At 45.8% G+C, this 11,434-nt stretch overlaps 1 pseudogene; it reads right to left on the minus strand.

Moving 5' to 3' along the window:
* Positions 1-3,835: 3,835 nt before the first annotated feature.
* On the minus strand, positions 3,836-10,661 carry LOC144177945 (uncharacterized; annotated as a pseudogene).
* Between the last annotated feature and the right edge of the window lie 773 nt (positions 10,662-11,434).

Here is an 11,434-nt window from a genome sequence, read left to right on the forward strand (position 1 = left end):
AGTGCATTACGGCTGAGCGTCGCAACACTGCGGAGAGTCTCACTACGGCGAAAGGGGCGTTACGGCTGAACGTCACAACACGACGGAGAATCTCACTATGGGTGAAGTGCGTTACGCCTAACTCTCGCAACACGGCGGAGAGTCTGACTCCGTCAAAAAGTGCATTATATCGGAACGTCGCAAAATGGCCGACAGTCTTACTACGGCGAAAAGTGCGTTACAGCTGAACGTCGCAACACGGCGGAAGGCGAACAGTTTCAGAAGTTCAGGCGTTCAAATGAGCTGCAGCTACTTTCATTCGGTATGTTCGCAGCTCCGTGTTACTTGCTTGAGCCTCCATATATATGTTGACGCGTCTTCCACGCACTTTCCTTGTTTTCGGGCACTTGCGTTTATTTTTTGCGTCTTTTGCGTGTTTATTTTTTACTGCTGAAGATGGTGTTGCGGGTAAATGTGCGTTACGGCTGAACGTCGCAGTAGCAAAATCACCAAGAGCCCACAGGACAAGTAAAAGAACCAAGAACAGCAAAGCGAACCTCTAGGAGAAACCCGAAACCCGCGACAAACCGAGGAGCACCAGCGGGGGTGGAGGCAGACAGGGAGACAGCCTCTTCTTAATCTCCGTTGCCCACTGGGGCGGCAGCTTTCAGATGGAGGCGAAATGCGAAATGCGGTGTGTTTGAGATTTCGGGACACATTATATATGCCCCGGTGGTTGCGCCCTCGACTGCTGCGAGCCTCATCGAGTGCGTAGCGTCGGCACGTTAAACCTCACAATCAATCGCTCAAGCTTCGCCCTCACCCGTGAAGCTGTTGTAGGTGAGCATTGCCCGACAAATACTTCAGCTTCGGTGTCATTGTTTATTTGCATAGTTGAGGTTTTAGTCATCGTCGTACCATACACCGGAAAGGTCATTTTCTTCGCGGCGAGTCGTGGATGCAACATCATCCTCGGTATTCTTGACTTCCTTCTGCTCATAGTCATCGACTCGAGGCTGTGGTGACCGGATGTGCAAGTCATCTCGGAAAAGAGTGGCACACTCGTACTATATGCCAAATTATCTTTTAAGAATACTCAAAGATGCGGTGGCATTAGTGACCTCTCCCAATTAGGATGACTCTTCCACTTTAACCTTAGCACAGGAGCTTTTTGCAGGTGCGGTAACGCTTGACGACAGTGTTGATTGTTTTGTTTTTTTACAAATGCAGTGAAAGTATCAGCATGTTATTTTCACACTAATTTTTTAAGCCAGAAGTTTTTTTCCTAAAAAACAAGTGAAAGTAACTTTTCAACTTTCAGAACCTGCAGTAACTCCTGTGTAATTGTGTGCCACTGCAGGTGCAAAGGTGTGTGCGTTGCTTCCTGATAACGCGAAGCATATAATGCGTTATTAGCAATGCGCTACCGAAGGCACCTGTGCACCTTGCTACACCTGCTTCTGCGAACTCCATTTTCATGAGTGATTGTGTGCGGTTAAAAACATTTGGTTACCGTTGTCATTTGACCTTAAAATGCGGCTAGGGCTACCGCGGACGACGGCTTTGTAGTTTCCTGGCGTATATTTCAGAAAATCAAGAATCCATATATTTTGAATAAATGAACACTGCAAATATCCGCTATGTATCGGTGTTTTGCCTCATATAAGCGTAATGTTTTGTTTTGGCTCAACAATGATGACAACTACCTGACATCATTGACATTGCAACTGGACATACATGTTTATAAATGGCTCTTGGTGTATCCAGGCATACGTTCAATCTCTGCATTAACTTTGGGCGGGCGCCTGAATCGAGGGACACACAAACAAACAGACATAGACAGGTCTTTTTACGTTTAATGATCCCAAAAAGATCATCGTATTTAAAAAGCACACCGACGATGGAGAGCTGCAGGCGCCGTTCATATCTGATAAGAATAAAGCCCTACCAAACTATGATAAGCAGAATTTCAGGCAGAACGCTAAGAATCGCAAGCGAACGGTCCTGGCAAAACATACATCTATGTAGAATCCAGAAAACATTGCTAATAGCTTTGAGCATTTTCGAGAGGCTTTTCAACTTCCAATTCGCCCGTGCATGCCTAGTAAGAACAGGTTTTTCACAGACTGTTTTGAAATACAAGGTTAAAGACACGGTTTAAAATTGGTATAATCCCCTCTTGTTCTTTGGACGCTGTTTCCCCCTAACTGATTTTTTTTCCGCTTGTTCTACCAATTCAAGGCATATTTCTTGCCGAAGGAGGGAACTGGGATGGTTGTAGGTTTACCGCACAATAGCGCCGGACTTGCTGCCCATTGATCTCCGGTTGCCAAAATGTGAATATTCGACAATAGCAATTTAAATACACCTTACACAAATAAGGCATAATACAGATTTATAGCTGAGTGAAGAACCGGTTCCAGTACGGTACCTGGTAGGCCACCGGCGCTACTGCGCTTGCGCAGAGGTTAACAAACTGGTTGTGCATTTGCGTAGGCGTACCGATTACCGCACCTGACCAGTTGTCCGCTCTGCCATAACTGCCATGGCATAGTGGATATTATTGTAATACCAAAACGCTGAATATTCATGCTTGCGAGCTATTAATTACCACGCAAAAAAACAAAGCGCCCGAAATCAATAAAAATGCAGGGAAAGACGTGTCAACATATCTATCAACGCGGCGAACTCGTCATTCACACGCGTTATCTCTAACGCGGTTTTTTGCTCGGACCGATTTGTTCAAATTTTCCTTCTTCCCGCGAACAGTCAACGATTGGAATAACACTTCTGTAGAGGACCTGGTATCAGTAGAGGGCCTTGAACCCAATGTTTAAAATGAATACCTGCCATGCTTTAATTGTCATAGCCACTTTTCTGCGTGTTGTTTTGCTAACCGCTTTGTTGCATTTCCTCTCTGTTCTGACCCATTGTTGTTCCTCTTGTTTTGTCATTGAGTTACTGATACTATCGATGCCTTGGCTCATCTAGTGCACTTTCCAGTATGTACACAAGATGATTTTGATGTTTTTTGTGTGTGCAATGTATGTACCCCTCCTGCTGGGGCTTATGGCCTGCAGTATTTCGTAATGAAATAAATAAATAAATAAAATATGCAGGCTCTTGCACATAACGCGGAGCTGCAGCAATGCCGAACGAAGCTAGCTGCAGATCATCTCAATGGCTGAACGGGTGAACATGTCCTCCTTCCGCCGTGTTGCGCAGTGCAGCCGTAACTCACTTTTCGCCGTAGTGAAACTCTCCGCCGTGTTGCGACGGTCAGCCGTAACGGACGTTTCGCAATAGTGACACTCTCCGCGGTGTTGCGAAGCTCAGCATTAATGCACTCTTCGCCGTAATGCGACTGTCGCCGTATTGAGGGGGGGTTATATCTCACTATCGACGTCAGTCACATTACGGCGAAGAGTGCATCACGGCTACGCGTTGAAACACCGCGGAGAGTCTCACTATGGCGAAACGTGCGATACGGCTGACCATCGCAACACGCGGAGTTCTGAACTGGCGGAAGTCCATCCACCACTGTTTTTTTTTAATTTTTACCCTGCTTCATAGAAGTTTTACTCTTTCACTCACGGACTTTGGAAACGTATGAGAACGTAATTGAGGAAAGACAAGGTATCTGCACTAAGGGGTACAAATAAACCAAACGATGAAGTTAAAAAGGTGTGCAACATGCAAATGTATTTGCGTGTAGTGACAATTCTGTTTACAAGAAACACGGGCTGCAGAAAACGAGTTATTACCGGTTGATTTTGGTTTCATAGTGACTTCAACTGCAGCATTGGTAGTAAATTTGTACTTTAAACCACCACCTTGAAGACACATCAGTGGCAGATCAAAAAGCCTAAAAGGAGGACAGGGACAGAGTTGTTGTCGAAACATGAGACCAATTTCTATACTCCTTAAAAATATATCTATAGATTGTTTTCGGTATTGGATTTGCAATGAAGCAAGAATTATCTGCTAACCTTATTAACATTTCTCGTGGAGGGATACTTCAGCCGCGTTAAACAGCCGGAGTGATGTTGGGCTGAGATACGTGTCATTGCGCCGCAACCTCCCCTTTTTTAACCAGCTCATCAGCCACAGCTGAACTAGTCGCCACAAGTAAACATAATAACGGTTGCCTTACATGCAACAGCTTAAATGCAATGGGCAACTTGTCTTAAAATAGCTTTATTGACGCTCGTCGCGATGACCGTAACCTGTTCTCATCCCGTTTTCTTCGATCGGGAGGCCACGTGTGTAAGTGGGGTAACTTTGTCTGCCGTGCGGGCTAATATTTGTTTTATGCGTACTTTGTGCAGCATAGGAGCACTGCATTGTCTCTATGATCTGCGTAATTGACGGTCTCATTGTTGTATGGCCTCCTTAAAATGTGCCACTGGACGGACGCTAGACATGAAAGCAGATCGATGTACTCACGCGGCTTACTATTGCCAAACTTGACAAAATTGTACTTCGAGATTATTTTTTTCCTGCATCAATTAAACTGCAATTTTAAACGCCGAAGCCGTGATGGAAGTCTCAGACGTCACCACGCAGACCTCGCAAGTAAGCTTCGCGCAAAATCTACGCAGGAGGTATTACAAATGCGGTAGAAAATAACCGTGTAGTTAAACTTTTCTGCCCAAGTCATTAACGAAGTTTCAACGTTTCAGAAGAGCTCGCACTTTATGTTTGTTTTGCAATACTTTTGATTTATACAACTTTTGTTTACGAAAAAAAAGCTTTATCCGAAGCTATTGCTTTGTTTTTTCAGAGGTGTATCACCTAATATGCCTAAATTAACGGGATAAGCAAGCTGTCACGCACACACACACAGAACGCCCAACTGCAGCTAGCCGCCACCGCAGTTAAAACGGTCTATATCAACGACGAGAACAAAGACTTACCAGCCACAGTAAAAAATTTACTCCACCTGGGCTTTTCGAAGGCTTTTCGAATGCCGTCCGGGGGATTTACAGTGGAATTACCATGACCTACGGAAACGTAAATAAGCCTCCATATCGCTTTTGTCAATGACTATATGTATGTAAAAGACCAGCCCAGTCTCACCTCTCTGTCGCGCTTGTGGAGGACATAGTAGGGCTGGGCAAAGATACTTCAAAATGTATTCTGGAATACAGATATCGCGATAGATGCGCTGGGCGCCTAAAATACAGATACTAAGAGACATGTAAATTAGATGTAACTGGATATCTCTGAGATACTTGCGCAATCTGCACAAAAAGTATTCTTGAATACAGATACAAGATACAGATACAGATACTGAAATACTTTTTTTTTATTTCGGCGACATCAGGTTCTAAAAGACATTTACATTACTAACACAGATACAAACTATGTATACATACATGACAGGGTATAACTGACATGCAGGTACCTGCAAGCGGTTGAGAACAAATCAAGGAAAAGAACAGCAACTAAAAGTAAATGCAAGAACAAAAGAAAATGAAAGAACGAAAAGACTTAAAATACACAATCATTATAAGTGTACACAATCATGCGGCGGAGGTCTTTAAAATAAATTGATAATAAATCTTCGTTTTTATGTTTAACTAGGTCACTTACCATAATAAGTCGAAATTTCAGTGGTTCGTTCGTTAGTTAGTTACACTTAAGCAAAAGCAGCTTCAAAAACGAGCTGTCTTCTAGACAATGTCGATTGGGTCTGAGCACGAGGCTCGCAAATGAGAAAAGTCTCTCAACCGGTGCAGAAAAACACAAGTTTGTGTTGTAATGAGCGAACACAGACTTAATGGCTGGGTAGTCCTGCAGCACAGCGAAATCCTTCCTCGGGTCGTCAAGGTACCGAAAAACTACCGCTCGAGCATGCGTCTGCTCTGACCGTCCTGATGTCGGCAAGTCTTCATCTTCGCAGGCGTAGAAGCCGTGGTTCATCGCAGCTGATGACGTATCGTCGTAAGAGTTCTTATGGTCCGCTCCATGATCTTCTGCAGCTCGCAAGACCAAGCTTTCGAAGTCTGAAGCTCTCGGAACTTCGTTTGGGGCCCACCGCATTTTGAAGTATGGGTGCGAGCACGATACAATTATTGCCTTTTCCTTTTCCATCCTTAAGAGGCCAGAGAACCGCTTCTACAAGCCCGAGAGGCAGCTGTCTGGTATCACTGATCCGTGTTGTACCTTTCCTTTCTGCGCAAGCAGCTTTTTTTCTACTGTGACGATGGTTGGCAGAAGCTCTCCGTAGTATCCGCTGCAGCTTTTCTGCAATACATCCATTGCTGCAAAATATAGAATACAAAATATTTTTTTCAATTTGTAAGCTATTTCCTACGCTTGGTGAGCGCAAACAAATGTCCCTAGAAATATACGAGAAAAAGTACTTCACCTGCGGCAATCGGGTAGAGTACACCCCGATACTCGTCCAGGAAGTCGAATTCTGTGTCTCTGAATTGTGGGTGGAGGAGTTTTTCCGAGAGTGTCTTCAGTTTCTCTTTATCGGTGAGGAGGACATCCAGGGCATGGTAGAGAGAGCTCCAACGCGTGACGCATGGTGTTGACAGTTGCCTTCCAAGAACTGATGCCACCACCTCTGCAGACTTTGGCCGATTCGATGAGCCCCTATACAGAGCGCATTTCGCCATTGCGGTGTCGTGGAGACGACTGCACACGGGGCTGATGGCGAGTGCCTTCTTGACATCTGCGGTTGCCACAAGGCTCAATGTATGACATGCGCACCTCAGGTGATGGGGAAGCGATGGCCCGGGAAGTTCATGACGGAAGGCGACGTCCTCTTCGGAATCTGAACAATCAAAGAATATGAAAATACGCCCGAAATATCTGCGAAGAAAATAGCTTAGGGACAAGATAATATTCTTTCGATGACACGCAAGCATACCGTCAGTTGCGGCGTCAATTCCGAATTCTTTGAAAGCTTTTACAAAATTGCTCCCGTTGTCGGTCCCGGTGCCTACCATTTTGCTCGTTTCAAGGTTGAAATCTGCATGGACATCCAACAGCAAGTCGGCTACATGGTCGCATGAATGCGTTCCAATGAAGTGTTTGCACGCCAGAGCTGCAGATCTCCGTTAAAGTGTGTCTAAGTTAATCTGCACGTGGTATGAAAATTGAACACAAACATCAAATTCTTCGATCAGGCATACAGTCAATTAACCGCTTACAACTTGACCGTCATACAGTTTGTGTACGAAGTCATTCCCGCAATTTTAAGTGTGAATACACTTTATAAGCGACCCCAAACCATCCACCGCCGGCGGCGGCGTCGGCGTCCGCAGTGCTCCTCTATAAAGAAACAGCATCCGGCGCCAGGTTTCGATCCGCGGACTTTGCGGCCGCAGCGCGACGCTCTACCGATCAAGCCACGGACGCGACGGTGATATCAGTGTTGACGCGCCTTATATCTTTAACGCATTCAAACTACGTCGTCAGCGGCGTGCGTTGGCGACTCAGCGGCGTTATAGCGGCTTGATAACTGCGTGGTGTACACGTGATACTACAAACCCGCTGGAAGAGATGGAAGAGAAGGCGGCGAGGCGGTGGGCTGCGGGGGCCGAGCGCAAGCGCCGCAAGCGGGCCGACAACCGTGCATTCGCACTTTCACATTCTCCCCCTCGGGGAAATGCGGGGTAATTTTTATTCCTAAGCGGAGTAACAAGCCATCTCGTTTCCATTCTGACTTCTCCGTATCATAAAGCTATTTCTCCCTGCCTCTCTTCTCGCAGAGGTAGCAGGTGCGATCAAAACAACGGACAAAACAAATATTACTTGTGAAATGTTCTTTGAGAGCACAGTAACTACTCACGTAAACGCTGTACCTTTTGTGAGAAGTGCAGGTTTACAAGCCAGGTGCTTGTAAAAATTAAAAGGCGAGCAAAACTTGGGACAGCGACTTGACTCGGTGACGATGGAGCCGCTTAGCCTCAAATGAGTGTAATATACCCTTTTCTCTTTTTATTACGCCATGACGGATGCACTTTGAAGATTCAGATCACACCTCTACTGATTGTTGCAATATCATGATCCGCAATTACGTGAGCTGAACAAATCGCAGCACTCCCGCGCGAGTGTATTCTGAAGCAGACCGCACGCAAAACTTTGTCCAAGCTCAACAGCATGGTAAGGCGCCTGCGTGTGCATTTATCCGGCTGATGACCCAGGAAGGTCCACGAGACCTCGCACGATGCAGCGGCATCGCAGCAAGAGATAGGGGCAAGGCAAGGGAAGCCGGAGGTAGAGTAAATGACCAACAAGCGAGATGGAGCAGGCCATCATTCTGATTCAAGCGTAGTACAATACTCGTTCAGAAAAGGGGAAACCAGCGAGCAGAACGCAGGACAAGAGGAGGAGGCACACACACAAAACCGCTGCGTTTTGTGTGTGTGCGTTCTGCTCGCTGGTTTCCCCTTTTCTGAACATTATGAACCAACTAGCCCAGCAATTCACTCTCTTGTACAATACTCGTCATCATCGTCGTCGTTGTAGTCGTTTTGGGGCGCTGGCACATTAAAAATACGCTACACTTACAGCGTGATTGGCTTCCGGTCAACACTAACAGCCAATCATATTATGCTGACAGCAAGATGGTAGCGCTCAAGAAAGTTGCATCCAGGATCCTAAATGGACATTATTGTTTTCGATGACCAAAACCACTAAAACGTTTGGATAAATGATAATTTGAAGGTTGCTAAATTCGGCAAACTTATATGAACATTTCGCATCCAATTACAACGTTGGCATTGGGCTCATGCGTTTGGCGCTAAGGTAGTTTCCGATGTAACCTGACTTTTGGTGAAGTCGTGCTTGACGGCGGGTGTGCATTGTCCATGTTGTAATCCTTGTATTCTGTGTAATTCATCTTTTCTGTGTGAGGGCCATTTTTGAAACACAATAGTTGAAGGATAGGCTGAAATACAGCTGCAAACAATAGAAGAACGAATGCGTCTCCCTATGATCTGAAAAGGAAGTCAGGTAAGTTCATTTTGAGAAGCAAGGCATCTCTTGCTCGGGGCTATGTCCGGCGTCCATCCGTTGTCCGCACCTCTCCCCCCTACACTATAAAAAAAGAAATAGTGGCGCCCGGTTTCGATCTCACGACTCTGTGGCCGCAACGGGAGGTACACGGCGCTCTTCCCATTGCGCTACAAAACCGAGAGAGCAGCAAGCAGAGGTCGGCAAACTCACTCATGAGCCCACTCACTCAGACTCATTTGCACTCAAACTCACGCGTGAGTTTGAGTTTGAGTGAGCGCGAGGCTAGTGTGGCATGGTGAGTTTGAGCTTGAGTGAGTTTGAGCTAAGTGAGCCCGACTGAGTTTGAGTCCGACTGAGTTTGAGTACGTCTGAGACCTAGTCAATGCTGAGTCCATTTTGAGTTCTGAGTACATGTTGAATTTGAGTCCATTTTGAGTTTGATTACATTTTGAGTTTGAGTCCATCTTGAATTCTGAGTACATTTTGAGTCCTGAGTACATTTTGAGTTTGAGTCCATTTTTAGTTCACAGTATGTACATATGTGTTTTGAGTCTATTTTGAGTTTGAGTACATATGAGTAGCCCAGCAAGCAGTTATGGTTGGCTGTTAAGTTTCATGCGTCGCTGTGAGCTCGGAATGCAGGTTACTGTGGGTACGGCACCATTCGCGATACGCATGATCGGTTGGGAGGGAGGGGGTGTCGGATATTGTTTAGTTTCTTGTTGAATTTTGATGACCCTAAGCACTTGCTGGAGACCACGTTTTCGCGGCTGAGCGCGTGAATGATAATTGACTGGTGAGGTCATAAAAAATTGTTGTCTTAACTTTCCTCCAAATGGATCCCTGAAGAGGATAGGAAAGGGTGATTGGAAAGCACACTGCGGCGCTTGCTTGCTGGTTGTTCGCCTGCTACTGTTAACGGCTTCATGTACTAGGGGTAACAAAGAAAGAGGTGAGAGCCGGGGGGGGAAATGGGGCGGGGGCTGTCCCTTCTGCTGTTTCAAATAAGTTAGCTGAATGGACTGGGCAACGCCCCTTTAGACAGAATAATGACCGCATTAGATTGGGTGAGAACTCAAACTGATGACGCTAAAGCGTGTAAGATATCAAATAAAAGGTCACGATTAACATATTCACGCGGGGTAAATAAAAATGCTTCCCGATTGTAGTCATCAGGCAGTCATAATGAGTCATAAATTAATTTAGAATTCAAAATGACGCTGCGAGGGCATGTCGGGAATCAAATTCAAGGTCTCGATGTCGGGAATCATTCGGGACAAAAATGACTTATGGTTATATCATGACGTAGCCATGGTTACTCATAGATTTGGTTAAAATTCCCCGCATTTCCCCGAGGGGAAGAATGTGAAAGTGCGAATGCACGAGTTGAATTTGCGCGGTTCGGTAATGTTCGCGAAAGAGAGATCACACACACACACACAACTACAAAGAAAGAAAGATGCATATATTCACAGACACCTATTTGTGTTGTCGTTGTACTTGATTGCTAGAGCGGATCTCAGCTTTGAAATTTCGTATCAGTACTCCTTTAAGCAGGTGCATTAGCCCTTCTCACGCCCGATTCTTGGCCAATCCCCCACGTGGGTATGTGCCATGTCAGCGGCCAGGCAGCGCGCGCCCATCTCCCCCCATTGCAAAGGAAGACGAGGAGATTCCTGCCCAATCCCCACCTGGGTATGTGCCATGTCAGCGGCCAGGCTGCGCGCGCCCATCTCCACGTGCGCGGACATCGCCGGTGGACGCAGCTTCAGGGTCGCTTAAGAAGTGCATTGCACTTAAAATTCAAGTTTATGGCGCTAGGGCGTGTGGGCTCGATGAGGGCTCAATGAGGGTAATCACATGCTTCCTGATTATTATCATGACATACTCAAGGTGGGTCATAAATTAGGTTAAAATTCACAATGACGCCATTGGGTCTGCGGGGCATCAAATTGAAGGTTCCGATGAGGGAGATCACCTGGGACGAAAATGCGGTATGGGTATATCATGAGATAGTCATGGTTAGTCATTGATTGGTTTAACATTCAAATGGATTCCGCTAGGATGTGATGGGTATCAATTTAATGGTCTTGATGAGCGGAATCACGTGGGAGAAATACAAAAATGCTTCCGGGTTATAACCATGAGATAGTCATGGCAAGTCTTATATTGGGTTAAAATTCGAACTGACCCCGCTAGGCCGTGTAGGGTATCAAATTTATAGTCTTGACGAGGGGAATCATGTGGTACAAATAAAAAAGGCTTCGTGGTTCTAATCATGAAATAGTCATGATGAGTCATAGATTGGGCTAAAATTCAAGGTGAGGCCTCTAAAGCATGTGGGGTGTCAAATTGAAGGTTTCAGTTAGAGGAATCACGTCGGCCATATAAATAATGCGTCTTGGTTACAGCAGAGTCCGTCAATGCTTTACTGGTCACGAAACTTCGGCTCTCGGTTCATATAGGGACCGCGCGCGCC

The sequence above is a fragment of the Haemaphysalis longicornis genome, unplaced genomic scaffold, assembly GCF_048455015.1.
Source record: "Haemaphysalis longicornis isolate Haplotype H1 unplaced genomic scaffold, Haemaphysalis longicornis Haplotype H1 scaffold_35, whole genome shotgun sequence".
Taxonomy (NCBI): Eukaryota; Metazoa; Arthropoda; class Arachnida; order Ixodida; family Ixodidae; genus Haemaphysalis; species Haemaphysalis longicornis.